Source organism: Amblyomma americanum, chromosome 1, assembly GCF_052857255.1.
Source record: "Amblyomma americanum isolate KBUSLIRL-KWMA chromosome 1, ASM5285725v1, whole genome shotgun sequence".
NCBI lineage: Eukaryota > Metazoa > Arthropoda > Arachnida > Ixodida > Ixodidae > Amblyomma > Amblyomma americanum.
The window spans coordinates 376,121,789-376,145,780 of record NC_135497.1 but is presented as its reverse complement, the minus strand read 5'-3'; the positions used below and the strand labels follow the sequence as shown (position 1 = coordinate 376,145,780).

Genomic DNA, 23,992 nt, shown 5'->3' with positions numbered 1-23,992 from the left:
TGCAATACAGAACTGTTAAAATGTCTCCTCACAATCGTGGCACAAGCATATGTCCAAGCATACTTTTTGAACTCGAGCCTTCACTCCGGCCTTCATTTTCAACTGTTCTGACCTTTTACGTTTTCTGCTAACCTGTAAACTTCTAGCTGTAAAATACTGGGTAGTTCGCATTATTTCAATGTTTGTGACGCATCTAATTATTCTGAACTTCCTACTGTACTGACTCCCCACATGTTTTGGTCTAAGTGGAGACCAGCAGTTTTGTAAATAAATAACAAAACTTAATGTTTTCAGCACTTTATATGCGTGTTTTGATGAAAGAAGCTGGCAGGTTAATGCGGCAGTGTTAAGGAGCTCGTGTCGCAGAACAGCTGGTGTCAGCTTTGCAACACGATAACTTCGAAATAAAAAAAGAAATTGTGGAGATACGAGGAATCGAATTTAGGTCTTTCAGATTGTGAGGCGAGCACGCACAGAACACTACGCAGGCTCATTGGTTCGAACTGAATAAAAGGGGACGTAGTGAATGCGTTGTGGTCTGTGACTTCGTGAAAAGTCTTTGTGTACTGCGGCATACATAAGTAATTCCCTGGCAGCGCTGCAACATGCAGCCGCATTCCACAACTAAAGCCTAACCTTAGGCGTCCTGAAATTTTTTTGTTCCCAAATATAGTCGGGAACCGTGTAGCAAATGTAGACTGCTTGTTACATTACATTTTAGGACTGAAGATATGGTATGTGGGGTTTGAAGTGGCGTATAGCTGCGAGATGTATTGAAAAGCTTGAGATTAATTTCAACAGCATAGGGGTTCTCGAACATAACGTCATGCAGCACAACGGTGATTATAGTATGCGCATAAATGCAAGGTAGATAAAAAAAAAATTTAACCGTAACGGTTTCCTCGGTTATATCAATTTCAGCCAAATTGGCAGAAAGCAAGCTGCATTCCAACAACATACAAATTTCTATTGTTGCATCACCTGCAGCTACCAAAGCATTGATCCCTAACTTTGTCAGATCAGTGGTAGAGAGAGGGCAGGCAGAAAGCTTCTCGACACTCGCAAAGTCAACAACCGAGGGGAAACTTCAGGGTGCTTGCCAACGTTTCGGCAAGAGGAGACAAGTCGTCATGTCGAAACTTTGGCAAGCAGCCAAAGCTTCGACCTCCCTTGTTCCTTTGTCAGCTCTAGCCGATTATATCCTTCATATTTCAAAATGCCCTCCTTAAGCAAACAGACAACTCGTGCCCATATCAATCTGTCTCTCTTATCAATGGTAGCCTGAAATTGCTTAAGAGACAGCAAACTTAAAAAACCTGCTCAGCGATATCAATCATTGAGATTGGAAAGGGCCTGTCTAATATATGAAATTCTTTGACTCTTGAAATGGCTCTTTTAACGTGCACTCTTGCAGAAGCAATGCGCCTAGTTTCATCTACTGCCTTTGCAGGCATCTGTTTTTGGTGCGACTCGCGAAATGGAGGCCGATAAACTTTTATACCTGGTGGCAAGTATGGGAACGTGAAGCCTTTGTCCATCATTATAGCGTCGCCTGCATCCAGCTTGTCAAGAAGGCCACTGGCTTCCAGAATAGCTTTATCGGAGCTAGAACCCCCCCCCCCCCCCTCCCCATAGACGCGACACATGTGAGATGCACCCATCTGGTGTACAGCCAATAAGCACCTGATAGGTGTTGTAGTGTTTGTAGGGAGAGAAAGTTTGGCGTTGTGCATACATTGCTGAGGGCCGCTGTATTCTCAACTCCGTGGCATCAAGGACAAGACGGGTGTCGGGAAAATCGTGGAAGGAGTTAGGTAGGTGGGGTCCTATATCTTCTCGAGTTGGGAAGGTTGTCAGGTGCCTAAGTTTTCGTTGCAAAAAGTTTATCCACGTGGAGAAAGTGCGGTTAACTTGATTTTAACATATCAGGAAATTCCGAGCCAGTTCTTGGCCTTGCATACCTGTCCTGAGCCGTACTAACACCATCAAAACCTCATTGCCCAGATAACTTTGTTTTCGATTGCCCCGGGGGTCATCCTTCTACTTCTTATCAGAGCCCCAGTACATCATTTCCCTAGCACGCGGTGCAATGTATTCTAGTAAAGTGTGAAAAACTTCGACATTTGGCAGCCCAGTATAATTCATGCACTTCTTCGGAGTGTCAAGCATACTCAAGGAGAGAAAACTTGACATGGCTGCATCCAGCCGCATCTCGAGCTTCGCATTTTCATTCTGCAATCGGAGAATCAGCTTCTGTGACTCTCCCATTGTCTGCTCCAAGTCTTTCACCCTGTTAAGTGCTCAGACTTGACAACAGCAATCTGGCCAGTGTGCACCTTGATACCCGCAAGCAGCACAGAAAAAAAAGCGCACGTAAAGCACTTTAGAGCTTCCTCTGCAAGCGTACTAGAACACATACTCTCTAACAAAAGAGCTCTATAATTAATCTCTAGTTGATGAGTATCTCGCGGCAGAAGCAGGCCATCTGCAACAAGCAGCCGCAGCGTTCGCATCATGGTGTGAGCAAAAGCTCAGAAAAGCATTTCATTGTGCAAAGCGCGTGCAAACTCACAATTTTCAGCCTGCTGCAACTCTGCTGTGTCCTCCTGAGCCGTTGCGACGTCCCGAGGAGAACTTGTGGCCACGTCAGCATTTTCTGCGAGCAAGACAATGGCTAGCACTCAGAACCTGGAAAAACCTGGGAGGCTTCTCGGTCCAGCACAGACCCACAAGAACAGCAACGGCTGATCAAACATGTGCAAACTCACAATTTGCAGGCAACTGTAGCGCCACTGAGTCCTCATCTGCTCTGTTATCCTGTGCCGCATTTGTGTCCATGTCAAGATTCCCTGCAAGCAACAACAGCTGGCACTCAGAAGCTGGAGAAACCCTTCGTGCATAACATTGACTGGGCTATGTGAGTATACTGCGGCACAATATGGGCAAAAGCATTATAGTCTGCAAAGCAATGCAAGCTCACCATTAGCAGGCTGCTGAAACTCTGCCATATCATCAGGAGCAGCTATACGTCTTTTTGCTGCACGCGCTGGCGTTTCAAGTTCCCCTACAACCATTAAACAGCGGTTATGCAGTAAACATACTGCTCAATACAAGCAATGAGGGTGAGACATTCACAGCAGCCACATATTGTAGGTCAGAGAAATACAGTGAAATTATTTTCAATGAAGGCATTGCAGTGGCGTTCACAATTCTGAAAATGTACAACTTTGTAATCTAAAAGCACTTCATAAACACGGGTATCATTGGCAATATTTATCGACTAGGTAATAAATCTACACGCGGTATTTGCGCGGCTTTCGCCGTGCGGGTTCTCTAAACCACGCAACAGGTGACGGCCGCACTACGCTAGCCACTGCATATCACAACGACAAGCGGTTACAGCCTCATCCCACTGACGATTAAAGTGGCCACAAAATAAGAGACGGCAACAATGCATTACATGAGCTCCCCAGTTCTGCGTTGGTACTTCTAGACCCCGCGAGAAATCAACAGAAAAAGTAGCGCATACCTTTATGTCGTGTCAGCCATCGGCTATGACGAAGCACAGAAGCATCACCGGGACTCCTAACGTAGTTGAACACACTTAGAACGAAGTCAGGATTGTTCTCGAATTTTGACGGCCGTCCTGCATTGAACGTTGTTTCTAATCGTACAAACCTATGGATAAGCGTTTAAAAGTGCCGTACCTGTTATAAAATGCGAGCTGCAGATCCAAGAATGTTCGTTCGGCTCCCATGGCGCGCCATCTGCATTCTTTCTTCTCACAGCCGTTATCCACGCCGCTCTCTTTTCGGCGCGTAGTCTCGCGGACGGGAACGTGTAGAACTTCGTGCTTCCTTTCTCAATGAAGTAATTCGTGCAACCGTAGGCAACGCAGTGAGATGGCATTTTAATACACGCGGCAAAAGCGAGGCAAGGAGCTCACATCAGTCGCCGCACTAATGCGTAGGACTGCCCGGCCGGCTCGTGTTGTCAAACCAAAATTAAATCGCCTATAGAGGGCTCTGGCTGCGCCGTCGCCGCGCATGCGCAGAAACTTTTCCGAAAATGGTCCATTCGACCACCTGGGGATCTTTAACGTGCACAGACATCACACAGCACACGGGCGCCTAAGCGTTTTGCCTCGCGATCATCATTCTTTTAACTTTCTGTCCTCCGCATTCCTTCCCCTTTCAGCTTATGACTGACGGCACATTTCTAAAAAAAAAAAACAACCTTAACTCCCACCTGCCAGGATGGCAAGGTTGGCGCGCTGCCTATTCAGTGAGGGGAACGCAATCATAGCAGCTTTTCAAGGCGGAACCTGTCACGCTAAGACGTCATCAATGGCGTAATTGCTATAACCAATATACTTTCAGCAAATACTGAGTAATGGGTGGTTAGTAATTAGGGATTACAAATAATTAGGTATTAATTTTAATCATACAAAAACAACAATAGGAATGAAAAATTTAAAATCCGAATAAAAATTAAAAATAAGAATAAAAACTAAATGAAAAGTTAAAATAAAAAAAGAAACAGGAACAAAACTAACAATAAAAAGCCAGAAAGAATAAAAATGCTACACAAAGTAAGAAAATCCAATTTATTTAAAGCAAAAAAAAATCGAAACTCAGAATAAAACAAAAAAGAAACAAGAAGATAAATAAACAAAACCAACAAATTATAACAAAAGCAATGCGCTCCGTGGAAAATAACCCGTGTTCTAGAAAGTTCCACGCTTTCGCATTCCTGCAGGTAAGCAGACTTAAGTGCTCTCAGAATTTTTTCTGCAGGACACCAACGCCAACCCGCCCAGGTGGCTCAGTGGTTAGAGCGGTCGCCTACTGATCCGGTGCATCCGGGATCGAACCCGACCGCAGCGGCAGCGTTTTGATGGAGGCGAAACAAAAACGCTCCCGTGTGTTGTGCGATATCAGCACACGTTAAACATCCCCAGGTGGCTGAAATTATTCCGGAGACCTCCACTACAGCACCTCTTTCTTCCTTTTTCTTCTCAGTCCCTCCTTTATCCCTTCTCTTTCGGCCCAGTTTATTTGTTATTTATTTAGAGTACACCCTGGAGCGCCGAAGCAATTTAGCAGGGGAGTGGATACAGCATAAAGTGACGAGTACATGAATAGAATAACCCCAAAAAGGAGGGATGACAAAGGAGCAATGCATCAAGATCAGTAGAACAGAAGAAAAAAAACATGCATGCAAGCGCTTTAGTACAAAGCGTACAGTCAATGGCTTAGAAGTACAGTGAAATTACAAATCACTGATTAGACTTAAAAACACATGTCGGGGAGCACGCACGATGTCAACCGGCAACTTATTCCATTCAGAAATACTACAGGGAAAAAAGGAATACTTCATGTAGTTTGTTTTGCAAGTAATTTCGCGTATTTTGAAACTGTGGTCTCTTCTGTTTGAAACATAATGGGGTGGTTTGAGGTATTTAAGCTTGTCATTGCCGGTCAAGTAAGTGTATATTGCATGTAGTAGTTTCAGGCGGTGCTCTTGGCGTCTTATGCGCAGCGGTTATAGTCCGACTTGTTTCTTCATTTCTGTAACGCTTAAGTGTCCGGAGTACTGCCTTGATATGAATCTGACAGCGCGGTTTTGTATGGCTTCTATTTTATCAATCAGGTACCGCTAATGGGAATCCCATAATGCGGACGCATATTCTAATTGCGGCCTTACCAGCGACTTATATGCTGTAATTTTTAGAATCTGAGAGGCAGTCCTAACGGTTCGTGTAAGTAGGCTAAGCATTTTTCAGGCTGTTTGGACAGTCGTGGTAATATGACTAGAAAAGGACAGATCTGCCTTCAAAAGAACACCTAAATACTTAACTTCATGCACCTTTCTTAGCATCGAATCACCCAGTTTGTAGGTGGGTTCACTAGTGATTTTAGATTTAGTAAATGTTACCTGGTAACATTTGTCTGTATTCAGGCTAAGTTCCCAGTTTTGACACCAGGAGGCTACACTGTTTAGGTCATGCTGGAGTGCATCTATATCAGGTTGATTGCAAATGGCTCTGTACACAACGCAGACGTCTGTAAATAGTCTCATTTGTGAGGAAATGTTTGAAGCGATATCATTGATGTAAATTAAAAAGAGTAGCGGTCCTAGCACAGAGCCGTGCGGCACTCCCGAGGACATTTGATAATAATAATAATAATTGGTTTTTTGGGGAAAGGAAATGGCGCAGTATCTGTCGCATATATCAAAACTGTAATTCTTGACACCAATAACTACGCTTTGCGTTCTGTCGTTCAGGTAGTCTTCAATAACCTTGATGACTTTTGTACCTATGTTAAGAGTTCTCAATTTGTGCATTAACAGATCATGTGATACGGAATCAAATAATTTGCGACAATCAAGAAAGACTGCATCGGTACGCATTCTTTTTGCGGCAGTATCCGCAAGCTCATGAAATAGTTCAATTAACTGAGTGGTGCAGCTCACTCCTTTGAGGAAACCATTCTGATTTGGAAAGAAAAAATTGCTTCCTTCTAAGTGCCTAATTATATTGCTATAAAGAATGTGCTCAAAAACTTTACAACATATGGAACAAAGTGAAATTAGCCTATAGTTAGTTACGGTGGATTTAGAACCGCTTTTAAACACTGGTACTACATAGGCTTTTTTCCAATCTTTAGAGAGTATGCCACTTTCGAGGGTTTTGCAGAATATGATTTGTAAGTATTGAGATATAATGAAAGAACAGGTTCTGAATATCTTCGGAGAGATTCCGTCTGGACCAGGGGCTTTGGCTTCATTCATAGAATTGAGACACTTCCTTACACCTTCCAGTCTAGTCGTAATTGGAGACATTATGTTTGGCACAGTGGAAGTAGTACTTGGAAAAGTATTCCTTTTTTCTTTTTTAGAAATACTGATTGGAAGTAATTGTTAAAACAGTCCGCTTTGGCGCTGCTTTCGGATATCTGGATTCCATTGTGAAGGATACTCGGAATACCCGTCCTTTACTTGCGCGTCTTTCTTAGATAGCTCCAAGAAGCTTTTGTTTTTGTCTTAATAGATTCAGCTAGTCCGGAAAAGTAGATATGTTTTGATTTACTGATAGCTTCGATATATCCTGTATGTAGCTCTTGAAAACGGCTCTTAAGTTTGTTTGAAGAATTCTTTTTATATTTTTGGTAAGCACGAGTCCTTTGTTTTATCATCCTTTAAACCTCATAAGTCATCCATGGTTTGTCTACTTTTGCTTTATCTAAGATGTATTTGAAAGGTACATGTTTTTCAATCAGTGTTGACAGCTCGTTTTAAAAAAAAATTCACAGAAAGTCTGCACTCTCAGACAAATGTTGCAAAAAAGCCTGGAACTTCGCTTCCATGCCTAAGGTGATTTCGTTAAAATTTGCTCTGGGGTAGTCATACACTTTGCGAGTTTCATGGCTAGCAGGAATTATTTGTGGCAGAGTAAGCATTGCAGTTACAATCTTATGATCACTAATAATAGGTTACACACAAACATCATGAACAACACTCGGGTCATTGCAAAATAACAGGTCGAGGATGTTATTTCCGCGTGTGCCTTGCACAACGTATTGATGAAACCCGTATTTGCAAACCATGTCAAAAAATGCTGAACAGGTTCTGTCTGAGCGCATGCTCTCATCCCAGTTTAAGTTTGGAAAGTTAGTCACCTGCTAACACAATACGATTATCAGGAAGTGAAGACAGTGTGTCATCTAGTGATGGATAACTTGTGTTCGCGCGCTGTGTGGACGGTAAACTACACCCAACGCTATCGTTCATTTATCAGAAGTGAGAATCCTGCACCAAACTGATTTGTGATCGCTGTTTTCAACATCAATTGCAGTACACTGCAAGATTTACTTAAATAAGATAAATTCTCCGCCGCCTCTAGAGTTCCTGTCTTTTCTAAAGATCTGATAACTCGAAGGAGACATTTCACTGTCTCTTACTGAGTCGTTCCGGTGTCCGCAGAGATGCGCGACAGATACCGCACCGTTTGCTTTACCCAAAGGCAAATTTTCAGTGTTTTACACCAACGCCACGTACATGAAAGCGAAATTGAGGTGTCCACAGACCCAGGGAGCCAGTTGTACACTTTTCCTTTCGTGACAATGAATGGCCTCTACAGTGTTGTCAACGCCGGTGGCTCACTTAATAATAATAATAATAATTGGTTTTGAGGGAAAGGAAATGGCGCAGCAGATATCGCATATATCGTTCGACACCTGAACCGCGCCGTAAGGGAAGGGATAATGGACGGAGTGAAAGAAGAAAGGAAGAAAGAGGGGCCGTATTGGAGGACTCCGGAATAATTTCGACCACCTGGGGACCTTTAACGTGCACTGACATCGCACTCCACATGACGCCTTATGGCGTCTTCGGCTGGTCGCTTTGAGGCTCCAAATCAGAGCAACCGAGGAGCAAACCAATCTGCGGGCGGGTCGTGATCCGAGCCGGAGGCACGGCGCCCCAGCCGAACACAAGGGTGCATTTCGGAGCGGCCGGAAGCGCTCGACAGCAGCGCCAACATTTCGCGGTTTCGCCGCTCAGCAACAAACAACATGGCGTCCGTTTACGGTGGCGGGGATTCGAGTCCGTCTACGGCAGAACAGCTATTGTACGCAATGCTGGACGTTAAGTTTACAGCGACTGCAATGCATTCATTTTAAACTCAGCATCAGTTGCATTGATGTTAACGTGCAAACACGAGTGCTGGCACCAAATTTCTTATGTGTAGCAACAACTCGCTGTGGCGTTGGCGCCTAAATGGTGGGCTCTTTTCAAGAAAGAAGATGTTCTGCGCAAGCGACATACGGAAGGTTAATTTGCATCTAAACCCCAGTCGCATATGTTTGCGTTTGGATGAATCATTTTCGCTCTCTTCCTACTTTGCCGCTGTTCGCCTGCGCTTCCACTGGCGTGCTCCGCAGCACGTTATATGCAGGCGCGTTTCGTCAAGCTCTCTGCTTTTCATTTTTTGTTGATGCTCCTCAATGACGTGGCAAATTAGGGCCTTCACAACAAACTTATAGGTGATAAATACAGTTGTCAGCGTTAAACATAAATTACGAAATAATACTTATCTAGCGGTTACAGTGACAAGAGCGCTGCGTGGGAAAGCTAATGACCCCGCTTGTATTTCCTCGCCAGCATCTAATTTTCGTTTGTTTTCACTTTATTTTTCCTTAACTGCTCACCCAGTTTCTTACGCGCATGAAAATATATTTGCAAATAAAAAAATAGTGCTATTGCCTTAAAAAGTGGCCACTTTGAGTCGTTCACATCTCTGAAAAAATGAATCAGATTTGTTTTCTTCAGCTGTAATGATATCAACTTATAGGCATATTTATAGGTCGGGACCAATTAATGCTGCTCTTCCTCACACACTGATGTTGGTAAAGATAGAACACGGTGTGGGTGAGGGTCGCATTGACCGCTCTCCACATGACGCCTTAGTGTTTTGCCTCCATGAAAACGCAGCCGCCGCGGTCGGGTTCGAACCCACGAACTCCGGATCAGTGGCCGAGCGCGCTAACCACTGAGCCACCGTGGCGGGTAGGCTCACTTGTTTTGTTTGGTTTTTGAGGTAAAGAAATGGCGCAGCAACTGTCTCATATATCTCGGTGGGCACCAGAACCACCCTGTAAGTAAAGGGATAAAAGAGGGAGGGAAAGAAGACATGAAGGAAGAGGAAATTGAAAAGTAGATTTCCAGGAAAGACGCGGCGCAGCGGCGGAACACCTGTAACTCGGTGCAAATAGTGGCGCATGCGCAGGAGTGACTAGAGACGCTTACCCGAAATGCGCCGCTGACAAGCCCAGTGTAGCTTTCGCTGCGAAAGAAACATACAGCGGCGTGCAGTCAAATAGCGTTTCATTTTGCGGGTGAATGGTAGGATAAAAAAGAAAATTAATAGCGAGGGGGGGGGGGGGGGGGAAGAAAGGCGTAGTAACTGACACTCTCGGTGGACACCCAAATTGTGCCTTGAAGGAATGACTCAAGAGGGGAGTGAAGGTTGGTAGTGGCGAAAAAATAAATGTCTGGTTGGTGAGCCTCTGTGCATTCCCCGAACAGAGGGGCTTGACGTACCCTCTGTTCTCGCCAGGTAGTTAGTTACAAGCAGTGACCGAACTCTCCGCGAGTTCCACGTTGAACTTTTAACAACTGGACGCCCCACTGCAATTGTAGTCGAGATAGTGATGTGCGCGTATGTTTTCATTGCTCCATCATGAACTAATCATGCAGGCAACCTGTACACATTTCTTATTGTGTACATATTTTGTGTATATTACATCTCCCCTATCCTGTCTTCCTGTCCCCTCACCTCTTTCATTTCAATTCTCCATTCTGTCGGCTATCCTTTATTTCCGCTTCCCAGCTCAGGTGCTTCAATATCGATGGCAGATGTCGTGGGTAGCAAAAATCTTTTACTTCTGTTTTATTATTATTTTAATAAAACCACCTCCTGAAGGTTTAGCTTTGCTAAGCCAGAATATTGAGTAAAAAGCACGGTTTTTAAACATTAACACCACCGCCACGTACCTCAATGCGCAATTCAGGCGACTGAGCCAGTTTTGCACCTTTGCTTTCCTCAAAATTACCGGAGACTACTAAGTCTTCGGCCAAATGAATGCCGGCGGCCGATTGCTCCAGGGCCGTGTTCCCCACCCCCAATCCCACTCATTCTTCCTGGGAGGCTGCTTTACAGACCGCTCTGCCCGCCGGCCATAAATGGCTGGTGGATCAGGACTTATGTGAGGCAAAAGCCCGTGGACTGCTGGAGTAGTGCTAGACCACCCTGGAAGATTTTTCCCGTTTTCTTTTTTTTCGATAGCGTAGTTTATTGCCTCAAGGCATAAGGGGAGTTAGGAAGAAAAGAGAAATGAAAGAAATGATAAGAGTGGGTGGGTGTTAAATAAAGCAGGAAAGATGTGCCGATCTAATGAATGCGAGGAGAGAACGGTGATGTGGCCCCTGCGTCCAATCAATATATGAGGACGGGTTGTCTGGGTGGAGACCCGCTCCTGCCAGGTAGCGAATTCTAGTTGGCTTCAGTGCTGGGCAATCACACAAGTGGTGAATGTGAGCCTCAGTGTCTGTTGAATTGCAAACTGGACATCCTAGGCGGGCATATAAGTGGCGAAATTGAGGCCACGTTCGAGTTACGGCAGGAGTGAGGGCAACTCCGACCCGGATCCTCCGGAGCACAACCTACTCTGCACAGGTAAGACTGCGGGGGAGGGTTATCCCACACGGAGCGACGAGAGCACGTGTGCGGCGCCGGAGGTTTTTCATTCTTGTGAGAAGGAGGGTAGCATCATCCATACTGAGGAGTTGAGGCATTGACGTGGGTGGAGTTGGCAAGCGGGTTGCAGAATCTGCAGCTTTGTGAATTGAGTAGGTCACGTGGGACCCACTCAATTCGAATGGCTTGCGGGATGCGAGCCGCCAGGCGATATATATTCTGGCACATTTCTGGGCTGCGGCTGACGCGTCGGAGTAGACCAGTTGTGTGAAGGGCGTCAGTACGGATGATAATGTGGGCTGTAGGGAGCAACGTAACTGCTACTACAGAGCGAAGGGCATCTTGTATAGCAAGCAGCTCAGCACAGAAGGAAGTAGGGGGTTCCGCGAATCGAAACCTGGCCGTCAAGTTAAGTGCAGGCTGGCAGGGACAGTAAAGCTCAGACGTCGTTACACAGCCCTGGATACTGGCATCAACATATATAATTGAGCCGCGGGGTACGTGACTATCTTGTTCCACGATTCGCTCGCGAAGAGAGGATGCTGCATAAGGTGAGGTTGGGCGACGTAGATCTGTAGGTTTGTTGTCGCTCAGCTGCACAAAGTCTCATGGAGGAAGAACTGACGGTGGCAGCGACAGTATATTATGTGAGGAAGCAAAGGACCGGTATGCTCGCGGTGAATGCAAAAGGGTGGCCTTAAGGCTACGAGCATCACGGCGCTGCTGCAAAAGCTCGTCAAGGGTATTTAAGTGAGCATTTTCTTGAAGTGCCACGATCGGCGTGATGCGTGGAAGGCAAGTGATAGCTCTCATTGCCTCTCGATTGACGGCTTCCAGACGATCCCACTGACCTCTGGTTAAGTATTGGAACTCTGCTTGGTAAATGAGGCGCGGTTGCGAAACCGCTTTCACCAGATGTCGTGCGACAGGTGAGTGAGCGCCGCAGGTTTTGGGAGCAATACGCCTGATTAGGCCCAAATGCTGCAATGCCTGTTTTTTTTTTGCCTGAGAAAGCCAGGCAGTTTCCGTTCTGGACTGATGTATTGACGAACCCAGAATTTTTATTGTCGAAGATTCTTGAACTGGGGTTCCAGATAGATGGAGACGGATTGGCGTGGTAGCGAGTTTACGGCGTCCTCAGCGGTCCGCCATTGTCATGAACGTAGTTTTGCTCACTAAAAGCTGTAGGCCGACAGACATAGCGTAATTGGCGGTAATATCTAAGGCTGACTGCAGGGCCGCCGCTTGAGTTAGCAAGTCATGGTGAGTGCTCTATACCGTGATATTATCAGCGTACAGTAAGAACCTAACGTCAGGGACATCATGTAAGCGCCATGCAAGAGGAATGAAGGCAATATTGAACAGTTTTGGTGAGAGCACCGAGCCTTGGCGTACACCGCGAACAGATTCAAATGATCCTATGGAGTCACCACTGAGGCGTATGGCAAATCTTCTGCCTTCAAGGAAGGACGTTATAAAATTGAATACTCGAACAGGGAAATGCAGCATTTCAATAGAATGCAAAATGGCAACATGACTTATATTACCGTAAGCCTTTTCGATATCCATGGCGAGGACGGTACGTGCACTGTGGCTGCGAGTTGATGACCAAACTTGCGACGCCAAGACAGCCAAACTATCTTCAGTGCCGATGAATGGACGGAAGCCAATTTGGGCGGGGTGGTAGAGACCGTGGTGCTCCAGCCACCAGGACATTCGTGTGGCTATCATTTTCTCTGTCAGCTTGCAGAGTGTTGATGTTAGAGAAAAAGGCCTGAAGTTGCCAAGAACCGTCGTTGGCTTCCCTGCTTTTGGAATTGGGATCACAGTGGCCAATTTCCAGGTCTCAGACACCGAGTCGTTTAGCCATACTGTGTTAATGGTGTCGAGAAGTTGAGGGAGGACAGCATAACTCATGCTCTTGTACACCGTAAATCTTTGCCACATAAGACCCCCCTCCACCAATATCTACTCACCCGCCCCTCTCTGCCTCATTTTCTCCTTCTCCAGGAGACCCGGACGGCCCGCAATGTCCCAGGCTACCGCGCCTACCATGCCACTACGGCCACACCCCTTGCGTCTATTTATGTACGCAGTGACGTGCTCGTAGAGCAAATTGACATCCCCTCCACCCTCCTTAAATATTTAGTTTGTGTGGTTTATTACCACCCTTCTTCCCGCACCTCACTCGTCCTTTTGTCTTTTTACAGCCCCCCTGTCACTTCCTCTTTATTCTCTGCTCTGGGCAAATTCCTTCACCCTCTTCCTTCTACCTCCCATCTCCTCTTTGGTGGTGACTTTAATGCCCCTCACACACTCTGGGGCTACCCACAAACCCTCAAACCCGGCCGCCTCCTGCATTGTCAGGCCCAGGAACGCCATCTCACCCTTCTTAATACTCCTGGCTCTCCTACTCGAGCGGGCATTGCCTCACAACGCCCCACGACACCCGACCTCACTTTCTCTCGGGGTTCACTTTCCTTTCACTGGCAGGCGACAGCCGAAACTCTTCTAAGTGACCACTTTCTCATCCATATCACCACCTCTCTTTCCCACGTCCCTCGCTGTCATCCGATTATTCACACTGACTGGCATGCTTTTCGCACTAATCTCGCCTCCGACTCCTTTCAATCCTACGACGACTGGACGTCGCGCATCTCTGCAGCGCTCACGTCCAGTAGCCGTCGCGTTCGCTCTCGTTACCCAATCCAAGACCCAGATCCTCACCTTATCCGTTTATGGCGTCGCCGTAAACGTCTTCAACGCTCCTTTCGCTCCCAACCACACAATGCCCAACTTTCCTCCCGGATCACTGCTCTGCGGGCTGAGATCGTCGCCCACTGCGCCTCCCTCGAGCACTCTCGTTGGAGTGCTCATTGTGATGGCCTTGATTCTGCATTGCACTCGCGATCCGCATGGTCTCTCTTTAAATCCCTCCTTGGCACTAAGCCTGCCCTTGCTCCCACTCTAGCTAAAGCCCTCACTCAGGGGACTCCCTCCGAAGTTTTTGATCAACTCGCCTCTCTCTACCTCCCGCCCCCTCTGGCACCCTCCTACCCGGTGTACTCAGGTGGACCTAACCCCGATCTGGACCAATGCTTCACTCTCCGGGAGCTCGAATCAGCTCTGGCTGCTTATGCTACACGCTCAGCTCCCGGTGAGGATGCCATTACATACACCACACTTCGTAACCTTCCTGACTGCGCCAAAGAATTCCTCCTTCAAACCTACAATGAGGCCTGGAAGAGCGGCTGCTTGCCGAGCTCCTGGACATCCTCCCTTATTTCTATGACTCCAAAGCCGGGCAAACCTCCCTCTCTCTCTAACCTCCGCCCAATCTCCCTGACGTCGTGCGTTGGTAAGACCCTTGAGCGAATGGCTCTGACTCGCCTCTCTGATTTTCTTGAGGCACGGGAGTTCTTCCCCCATTCTCTCATTGGCTACCGACGCCGCGTCTGTGCACAGGACATGTTTCTGATTCTCCAGCAAACGTTCCAGTCCCCTACACCCACTCAAATTTACGCACTTGTGACTGTCGATGTTCGCAAGGCCTTTGACGGTGTTTGCCACGATCACATCCTTTCTCAACTCGCCTCTTTGTATTGTGGCTCCCGCATGTACTCCTATATCCGCTCATTCCTCTCTAAACGTGTGGCTCGCTTTCGAGTAGATACCCACTTGTCTAACCCACACCACCTCACCCGTGGCACTCCTCAAGGTGCTGTTCTCTCTCCTACCCTTTTCAATCTCGCTATGGCCCCTCTCGCCTCTCAGCTAGCTGAAATTCCCGACCTGCATCATATATTTTACGACAATGACATCACTCTCTGGTGTTCATCTGGCTCTCCCGGTCACGTACAGGACACCCTGCAACGTGGCCTAGATCTCATCGACTCCTTTCTCACCACCGCTGGCCTCTCTCCTGCTCCTGAGAAATCCGAGCTTCTCCTTCTCAACCATTCCTCCTACCAGCGCTCACACAACCACTTCGTCTCTCTCCACCTTTCTGGCTCTCCCATTCCTGTCGTCACACAGTGCAAAGTTCTTGGCTTCCCTTTGCATGCGGCTAAGAATGTGCAAGCCCTCCACCGCGCTGTCACCACCTGCCACTCTGTAACTCACCTCCTGCGGCGCGTGGTCACTCGACGCTCAGGTCTCCACGAGGCTCACGCGTGCCGCGTTGCCCACGCGCTGGCCCTCAACAAGGTCTTGTACTTTGCACCCTACGCTTCCTTCACTCAGACTCAACTTAACGCTCTCGAGACTGCCCTTGTGGGCCTCTACAAGGCAGCTCTCAACCTCCCTATCACTACCTCTACCACTAAGCTCTTTGCCACAGGCCTCTTCCATCCTCTTCGTTCTCTTCTCAGTCTCCATCGTGACTCGCAGCTTGCCCGGCTTTCCCTTACCCGTCAGGGTCAGTGGTTATTGACTCAAGCGGGTATCTCGCCCATTCCAATCTCCCCGTTTACCTCTCCTATTCCCACCCCGCTCCCAATCTTCGTATCCTTCCCCTCCCGACCAACATGTCCCCCGTCCTGCACGCCGGACGTCGTCATGCGGCCGCACAGCACCATTCCCCTCTCTTTGATACCCAGGGTGTAGCTTACACGGATGCCTCCTTCGTGGCTCCTCGAGGTTCCTGCGGCTACGCCCTGTACCATCCACACCTCCCTGCTCCTGAAACCCACACCAGCGGGCAGTATCTACACCCTCCAGACGCATTGTCCCTCGAGGTCCTCGCCATTGCGCATGCCCTCCAGTCATTTGCCCTCCTTCTCTCTCTCCAAGAGTACACAGTCTATTCCGACTCACAAGCCGCTATACACCACATACAGAAACGCACCCTGACCTCTTCTCTCCAACAGGAGGTCGAACGAGCGGTCTCCGCACTGCAGCCTTCCATCGTTTTCCTCCGCTGGGTCCCTGGGCATTCAGGAATTGACCGCAATGAGCTGGCCCATCAGCTCGCCCGCGACACACTTTTCCGGGCACCGTTGATCCCCTGGCCCAAGCCCTCGGAGGACGGTGGGAGACTCACCCTTCGCCGCACTATAAAAGAGGTCTACCTTGAGCTCCGCCTCGACGAACGCCTTTACCCTCCCCCTCATCCATCACTCACGGTGCCGGAGTCTCGCCTTCTTCGGCACATTCAGATGAATGCAGTTATCACCCCGTCCCTCCTCTTCCTCTATCGCTATCGATCGGACCCTTCCTGTCCCAACTGCCCCTGTATCTATGCGGACCTGGCCCATTGCCTCTTCTATTGCCCGGCTGCTCAGCAGTCGGGTTCCTTCCCCCCACCCTTTCTATCCATCATCACCTGGCTCGACTGGCTTGGCGCTGAAGGGGAAGAACAGCGGCTTCTGGTCGCCCAGGCGGTCGACATGCTCGGCCTATAAATTATGGTCGAATAAAAGTCTTACTACTACCACTACTACAATCTCAACTGACTCCCAGGAAGCGTGCAGACGCTACATGGCAGGAAGAATCAATAAGAAAGCACTAAAGATACTCTTGAAAACGAAGCGAACCAATGAAAATATCCAACATAGGATCTACTGGGTACCAGGACACGCCGGAATCAAAGGCAATCTGAAGGCAGACAAGCTAATTCGCGAGCTCTCTACCCGAGCTGGTGCGTCAAATGCCTCGGACGGCCAAGGGATGACGGTGGAGCTCACGTACGCAGCTATCCTCAACCTCATTAAAGGCAGAAGGCGCAAATACCCCCAGCCACACCCTCAGCTAACACAATACGAGGCGACATGCTGGAGAAGACTCCAAACAGGGACCTTCTACAACCTTCATGTCCTACATAAGATGTATCCAGAGCAGTATAAGGATACATGTCCGTGGTGCGGGGCAACCCCGACATTATATCATATCACATGGGCATGTAACACAATGTAGCGTTCCGAAATAATAAAGACCCAAATGCGGAGCAGTGGGAGGACCGGCTAACCAGCAGCCAGCTTAAGGTCCAAAGGGACCTAGTGAGCCACGCATGCCGGATGGCCAGGGACAGTGGTGCCTTGGACTAGGGGCGCCAACCACGCTCAGCCTGGAAGACATCGGCAGTTTCCGGGCACGCAACCAAACCTCTCAATTGGAACTCTCTCTCTCGGTGAACCCTGCAGCGAGGCCTAGCGTGTTTTGGTGGCTGCCGTTGATTCTCACAGAGCGTGAATTGTCTTAAGGCACTGCTACAAAAGATCGAAAATGAGGGAACATGGCTATGGGGCTGGAGGTCCTGGTCCATAAGGTGACGATCTAGGGCCGCGATCCTTCGATCGCCTCGTTGTACGTCGTGCTGCAAATGAAAAAGAGTGGCGAAAAAGTTTCGTTATAAGCGCCGAAATATGATGAACGTGCAATGCACGACAAAACTCGCGACGGTGAGCAGTTCGGTCTCCTCGGCGTCGCTGTCAGACGGCGGTTCAACATTTAAGGGCCACGACACTATCCAAGCATAGCCTCCTCTATTTAGAAGAGGCTATGATCCAGGTACTCACGCAGCAGCAGAATAATGAGGTCCTGGAATGCACAAGGCAAGTAGGTGAGCGGTACAACACTTCATGAAGAGAAATTTGAGACCATTATGCGTACATTTATGCTGCTGGCAATTTCTCGCGGGTCAGCACCTCTGTTGAGGTCGTTGCCACGTGGAAGCGGCCCGCGACAAGCGCTACAGCTTGACTGGCAGACGGCGGTCGCAATAAACGCCCGCGCCGAGCCCCACGAACCGAGTGCTTGGTGGCTTGGTTGGTTGGAGGATTGGGGTTACGGGTGCGGTATTTGGCTACCCTCTAGGGGAACACGGCACAGCACCGCGGAGGAGGGATTGGGAGGGTAGGGAGGAAAGGAAGGAGAGGGGTCCGAGAAGGGCAACACGGCACGCACGATGCGGGCGCACCCAGGCACTCAGTGGGCAGGACTTGAGTGTGGCAGGGACTGGAGGTGGTGATGTTAAAAGGAACTTAGCGCGACGTTACAACAACACCGCACCTTAGGGATATTGGTCTGCTGAGGAGGGACATAAATGGCAGGTCTGCCACACAGGGACTGTCATGATGCTGCGAAGCGGCTGAGGGCATGAAATGTTCAAAAAGAGACCGATAGTCGGCTCTAGGCGAGAAGGGGGGGGGGGGAGCGAAAACGCCCGACGGCGAAGAGAGCGGGAGGGCAAGGGAAACGAGGGGCCGATGGGGTGAAGCGGTAGCGGCAGAAGCGGACGAGTCTGGGGGAATACTATATCCGGGGCGTCCACCCAATGAACACGACTACGCAGACTACCGCCCATAGATAGCGCAGTGCGTGCTCGAACACCCTGTGTAGGCCGACGACTGTGGCCAACCCCTAGGAGCACGCGCCACCACAAGAGCCACCCACAATATCGGCCGACAGGCCCGTCGCTCGAAGGAAGAATGCCGTTAAGGGCGGGAGTGAAATTAAAAGGTAATGCGGCAAAAGGCGCAAAAGAATAATAGCGGGCACCAGGTGCACGCGAAAAGAAGGGAGGAACGAGTTTAGCGGCCCGTAGTGGCGCTCCATATAGGGCGCGGTGAAAACATCCGCAAGAGATAGATGCCTTGAAGGCAGGAAAATTGAGAATTACGGCATGGGCGTTTGGCGGGCAACAGCGCGCGAGCGGCAGCGCAGCGCAGCGCGGCGCGAGGACCGGAAGGGCAAGTGCAGCGAGGCGCAAGTTGAGTTAGAACGAATTGCCCAAGGGCTTGCTTCACGTTTTCAGGAGCACCGTAGAGTCCCCCTGTTCGCCCCCTACCCCTGCTCAGAATACGTTTCCGTTGATAAATCAGAATTATTAACTGCAGTTTCTTTAATGCAATCCTCAGCTCCGGGTTGTGATGGTGTTACAGTCGGTATGGTGAAGATACTAGCGCAAGACTTCACCCTGCACCTCCTAGACCTGATTAATACATCATTAGAAACTGCATGGCTGCCGCACTCCTGGAAGGTGGCGAAAATTATATCGCTTTTAAAAGATCCAAAGAAAGGCTTCCATATTGATAACATTCGGCCGATAGGTATAACATCCAATTTGGTGGAGCTCATAGAAAGAATTGTGCACAGCCGCCTATCCGCTCATATCTCAGTAATGAATGCATTGAGCTCTGCCCGGATTGGCTTTCGCCGGGGATGCTCCATTTGGTCTGCTCATGTAGATTTGGAGAGCAGAATCCGCCTTGCTATGCACAAGAAGCAAGTCTCAACATTAGTGACGCTTGACATTGCTAAAGCATACAACAGTGTTGAATATTCGATCCTTCTTTCTAAATTGGCATTATTACGCACACTGTACTACATTTTTGCATGGATCCGCGAATTTTTAACAGGACGGCAGTTCTTTTGCTCCGACGGTTCCTTCACTTCAGACACCTATGCTCAAACCAGAGGCGTGCCACAAGGGTCAGTACTTCCGCCGCTTCTATTTAATTTGTTGATGTGCGACATTCCTGTTCACCCTGAAGTTACAGTATATGTTTATGCAGATGACGTAGCCTTCTTTGCTTCTGCAGCAGACATTCATGCCCTGTATCGCTCTCTCCAGGATTACCTCAATGCGCTTGAGGTTTGGCTTGATACATTAAATTTAGTATTAAATGTGCACAAAAGCAGCGTACTAGTTTTTAAAACCAACATACCTCTGTATATATCATTACGCTATCGCTCGGACATTATACCTCAGGTAGACTCGTTGAGGTATCTAGGCGTGATTTATGATGCCCTCTGGATTGGCGGCCCCACATCAAAAATAACGTGGAGAGGAGAGCGTGCACTAGGTAGGCTACTACGGATAAGCAATAGGAAATTTGGTATGCGCCGGGATACGCTTGTACTTCTCTACAAAGCCTATGTCAGACCCATTTTGGAATTTGGCTGCATACTTTTTTCTGGCTCCCCTAAATATAAATTTCATCCATTGCTGCTGCTAGAAAGGCGCGCACTGCGCCTCTGCCTAGGTATCCCTCAATCAGTTTCTACCGCAGTTCTGCACCTGGAGGCTCGTATTCCCGACCTTACCTCCCGGTTTCATCTCAGTCCTGACAGTTGTCAGGACTTTTTTGCGAGCATTTGAGTCTCCTCCTGGTGTGACTACTCCTATTTTCGTCTCTCACCCTGCCCTTTTTCTCACTCCTCATTGCCCAAGGTTCCGCCTACCTCAGGTTGTATTTACCCAGAATCTGCTATCCAATATTGGTGTGGATCTCAGGTTTGTATGTAGAGTTGGTTGGGCAGCGTCTCCTGTGGATATTGCTTTTGATTTCATTTTCCCACCTAATGCGAAGCATCTGCCTGCTAGGATATTAACTGCAATTCTCTTGGATCACCTTGCCCAGTACCCGAATCATATTGTAATTGCTACAGATGCGTCTGGGATTGAAAGGAAGGCAGGGGTTGGTATTTTCTCAGAGTCTCTATCGTGGAGCTTTTCGGTCAGAGTCCCGGATTACACAACCATATTTCTAGTAGAGTTCATGGCTCTGGGGCTGGCCGCTTTGGCGATTACCACAACTGTTTCTCAGATAATATTCCTCTCAGATTGCCTCTCTGTTCTGCTGGCCCTGGAGTCCACACGAGACGTTTTTTTGAGACGCTCACTACTTTTTTCTTCCTGGATGGGTGAAAGAGGTGCGCTTCGTTTGCATACCAGGCCACAGCGGTATTTTACAAAATGAAGCAGCAGACTTCTTGGCAAAAGCAGCTCTAAATGCACCAGTTGTCAGTAGCGTCCCTAATCTTGTTCTCCTTGCAATGACTCGAATTTCAGCGTTTTCAGTTTATATCCACTGCATGCAACGATCCCTTACTCTTTACTGTCGACTACCAACATCTCATGTACCCATTGAAGACTCGTGCATGTAAAACCCGACAGCGTGAGGTAACGATGACACTCATGCGGTGCAGGATTCCCAGTTTAAATCTGTATTTATGTAGATGCGGGCTCAGTCCGACAAACCTCTGTGCGGCTTGTGGCGAAGTAGAGACATTGGAGCATTTCTTACTCTCTTGCCGGAGGTTTGCACATCAGAGGAAAACGCATCTAGGAATTCCGATTACAAAATTGGGTCTCACCTTGTCGGTTCCTCTCCTCCTCTCTTTCGGCGCGAGCGCCAGGGGTTTTGCGTTGCATCAAGTTTATGAATACCTCCACAATTATATTCCCTTGCTAAATGTTTCCAAAACATTTCCGCATTCAAAAAAGCTTTTGGGTATTTTCATATCTTACATTTTTCATTCTCCAATATTCTCTCCCGATATTTTGTTCCTTCTTTTCTTTTAAAATAATCTGAAATTTCACCCAAGGTTCATTAAGTAGCTTGAGGCCAGCTTTTCCTATTTATGGGGTATCCCCACCGAACCCTGGCCAATCCACCGTCGTGGGTATGTGCCATGCGACCAAGGCAATAACAAGAAGTGCAGCGAGACGCCCAATGGGGCGAAGCGGTGGCGGCAGAAGCGGACGAGTCCGGAGGTAAATGGGGACAGTTCATGAGCGCGACATCGCAGACTACCGCCCTTAGATAGCGAAACACGCGTCCACGTACTCCGTGTGCGCCAACGACTCACAATAGCTGCAGGGCGGGAAATACGCCGGCCTTGCTGCGCGGCGGTGGTGGTGGTTGTTGCTATGAAGTGGGTGGAGGGGGATACTGGTATGTTGGCCCTAAGGGCATCACTCTTGGGGACCGGGGGGGGGGGGGGGGCGCCGCAGTTTCCGTCGCCTTGCGATTCCCTAGGTGCTCTAGGGACATGTCCAGAGAGGGCGCGGTGACGCCACGTCCGGTGTTGAGAACGAGGACGAAGCAAAAAACGTCACGGAGAAGAGCATCCTATCGACCAATCGGCGTTTCCTCCTACATACTCCCAAACGCTTCGGCACAGGCGCCTCCCGCTCGTCTCGTTCGGGCGCAGTGGGGCCGGGCAGGCACGCAGGAATCACGCGGTGAGCGGCGAACAACGCAGCGCACATCCAAAGCGCGTTCACCGCGAAGCTTGCGGCTTGCTGCCCGTTCGTTCGGCGCGGAAGCTATGCTGACGTTCGTGGCATCGGGCTTGCCGACGAACTGCGACTGCAACTTCAGTCCCGCGCGTTTCGGCAAGGCGCCTGGCAGCGCTTCTACGTGGTTTGCCGCTCCGCGCGTCCGTTTCACCGCACGTAGCAGAGCGATTCGTCTAACGGGCAAGGCGTCGCGCCGAACGGGCGATGGCGTTCCGTGGACTCCCTGGCAGTGCTGCAACACGCTTTCGCGTTCCACTCTTAAAGGCGAAGCTTAAGCGTCCTCCATTTTTTTTAACGCTGCCTTTTCCTCACAGGACCACCTAATTCGATGAAAGTGTTCACCTTACGTTAGTGAAAACACTGCGTCGACGAATTTAAAGTGCGATTTAAGCCGATTATCTCCTTTAAAGGGCTCTCACGTCCAGATACATGGCAGTCCACGGTGCACTAAGCTCCTGCTATTAACATTCCTTGGGTACATGGGAGTGATATGCTTGGTTATCGGGACCGAGGTCTTCACCGCATGACGATGAACTCTGCAGACGACGGAGGGTTGGTAAACTTGAAGATTTATTTACATATTTACAACAGAAGCAGGGAGACCAAAAGTCAGAGATGAAGTGCCGTGAAACCAGCCAAATTGCGGCTTAAATACAGTGGATATTCCCTAGGCACCTAGCTAGGGAAACCGGTGGCTGATCAAGCGTCCAATGGGCAGACACACTCTTAGTCTCCGCCCTAACTCCGTGACCGCTCCGCCCTCACAAACACGTGCACAGGCGATAAGGAATCCTGGCGCCTTGAGGTCCTGGAATGCTGTTTCCGACGGGTTGACCAGGTGCATAAGGTCGTTGGCTTTGCAGGCGGTGATCCCCTCCGTGGGAAAGATGCGTCCTGACGGCCCCGTGAATTCCAGAGGGTAAGATGAATCAGCCGTGTCCGCCCCCGCTTTGTCTGGCCGCGCAGGTGCAAGCGAGCGGGGAGGTTCCGGCGCCTTTGTTCGGGTCTTTCTGCCGGTCCACGTGAGGGCGCAGTTCGGGAGAAACGCCGCATTCCATACTCGGACGAAGGGATTAGAGGCCTTTCGTCACAGCTCGCCGTCGTCAGGAGCCGTTCCTAATCCTCTTCTCAGGACGACAGCACCTTTGGTCAAACATAGTTCGATGGCGCCTGCCGGGCTCGTCTGTTCCCGCTGTCGGGGCCTCCGATCACAACAGGAGACACTCAATCTCAAGGCCGAAAGCATCTTGCACTCTGCAGGTTGCGCCATGTATGTACATGAAATGTACAATTGAAGCAATTTCAAGCCCAGGTGTGACTGATTTGAAGCCTTATATTCTTTATCGAGACTACTACGGTTTCAATTCATTGTATTGAATCGGTGTGATAATAATAATTGGTTTTTGGGGAAAGGAAATGGCGCAGTATCTGTCTCATATATCGTTGGACACCTGAACCGCGCCGTAAGGGAAGGGATAAAGGAGGGAGTGAAAGAAAGGAATAGGTACCGTAGTGGAGGGCTCCGGAATAATTTCGACCACCTGGGGATCTTTAACGTGCACTGACATCGCACAGCACACGGGCGCCTTAGCGCTTTTCCTCCATAAAAACGCAGCCGCCGCGGTCGGGTTCGAACCCGGGAACTCCGGATCAGTAGTCGAGCGCCCTAACCACTGAGCCACCGCGGCGGGGTGAATCGGTGTAAT

The 23,992-nt window shown here is 49.0% G+C and overlaps 1 pseudogene; it reads right to left on the bottom strand.

Moving 5' to 3' along the window:
- Positions 1 to 1,253: 1,253 nt before the first annotated feature.
- Positions 1,254 to 1,959, bottom strand: LOC144122211 (uncharacterized; annotated as a pseudogene).
- Between the last annotated feature and the right edge of the window lie 22,033 nt (positions 1,960 to 23,992).